Source organism: Nematolebias whitei, chromosome 11 (assembly GCF_014905685.2).
Source record: "Nematolebias whitei isolate Nwh7 chromosome 11, NemWhi1, whole genome shotgun sequence".
NCBI classification, from domain to species: Eukaryota; Metazoa; Chordata; class Actinopteri; order Cyprinodontiformes; family Rivulidae; genus Nematolebias; species Nematolebias whitei.
In genome coordinates, this window is record NC_056508.1 from 2,588,233 (window position 1) to 2,590,290 (window position 2,058).

Sequence of the window (2,058 nt, forward strand, 5' to 3'; positions counted from 1 at the left end):
ACACACACACACACACACACACACACACACACACACACACACACACAATAGGTGAAGAGTGAGAAAGACAGAAAACAAACACATAAATCAAATTAGAAACATGAAAGGGATCAAAGCTGCTCCAGTAACGTTCAACTTTCTTCTCTTCATAAGTAAACAAACAAACAAACAAACAAATAAGTGAGGATGTTTGTAGTTTGTAAACATTGTTGCTTTTGATGTTTCACACAAATTTATTTAAAAATGCACAAACGCTTTTGGTCCATTTGCAGCTCATTGACAAGAAGTTTTGTTTCTCTTGAACAGTGATCCAGTGATCCTGTGATCCAGTGATCCTGTGATCAGTGATCCTGTGATCCAGTGATCCTGTGATCAGTGATCCTGTGATCCAGTGACAGCAGTTTCCAGTGTGATGGAGAAAACAAAACAGCTGGGAAGAGACGCCATGATTTATTTATTAACAAAATCTGCTAAACTAGTGCAGACAGATGAGACGATTGATCTTTGCCCTAAACTGTTTCAAACTAAATAAGTTTATCTCAAGAGACTTGAATAAACCACTGGCAGACATGGCACTGGGCAGATGGTTTTAATGGGAACCACTGCAGTATGAAATTCAATCCAGTTTTACAAACACTGGATGGAGATCTGTCCTCGGGACCTCCTGGACTCAGGGTGGCCATGTTTAGCAACACTAGTGACGGGTCCAGCAACACTGATGCGTCGAGCTCAGAGTAAACCCCGTGTCGTGCACGTATCGCCATTAGGACATCATGTGACCGATACAGGAGCTGCTTCGAAACGACACACGCACCAAACTGTGTTTATAATCTGTCAACGGGAAGCATCTGCCTAAACAATCTTTGACCTTTTGCTGGGCGTCTTTAAATTCATCAAGAATTACGGAGCAGCCTCACACCAAAAGAAAGGTTTCTGTCGTGTGGGACCATTTTGATCTCATATCAGAAAATAAGCTCTTAGTTTTAATTTCCTTGTTGTTTCATCCTGTTCGTAGTTTCCACTTGATCCATCTGAATTCAAATTCATTTCAGTCACTCTTTCTTTACTATTCATATTATTTTCTGCAGGTTACATGTCACATTTGTTGGACACAGCTTTCGTATTTAAATAAATCCACCTCCTCAGTGCGGAGGCTCCCTGAGCCACATGCGGCTCACCATGATGGTGGCTCTCATCTCGTGACTGGTTACAACAACACACCAGCACAGCCAGTACATTTTTAAAACGTTCTGGCTCATTACGCAAGAATTGTGCATGTCGGCTCGGGCTTCTATGATGCGGTTTCATGAATCATACAGCGCAAAGACAAAATGAGAACGCACAATATTTATTTTTCTTCTTTCGGCTACTCTCTGCGTTGGGGTCGCCACAGCCAACTAAGCCGCACCAGTGAATGAATGCACAATATAATATTCTGTTAATCTACTTGTTGAGGAGGAGGCAGGTCAAACCGGCCGGTAGAGGTAAAAAAATTAATCCTGTCAACCTCAGATGGATCAGCTGATCACCGGCCGCACGCGTCTCTGCACCTTCTGTCATCTGTAGTGAAGGAAGTAGCAGAATTACAGGGCCGGTTCTAGGCATGTGTAATGAGAGATAATATGCGTCTGATATTATCCATAATTTAAACGGATTCTTTCATTTTTCTGGACTGAGTACTATCGTGCCTTGAATGATTAAATGTGGACGGAAACGTGTTTTTATCTTTGACCCACCACAACAGTGAGCCGTTTAATTAAAAACGATTTAAACACATCACACATTTACAATAATTGGCAGATTGATTACAATTAACACAGCTTAATTAATGAGCTTTACAATGAGAAATCATACGGCCATGATCTCTCACTTGCAACTGAAATACAACAGACATTTCTGAAAATATCTGGATTAATTACTGGCAGATAGAAGAGTTTTAAGATGGGAAAAATGAAGTTTAAATGGAGAAAATGGATGAGGAAAAAGTGTCTGTATAACCAGAAACAACACGCTCCTTTCAGACGCAGCTTAACCCACGGTACACTGGTAGTTGAAGAT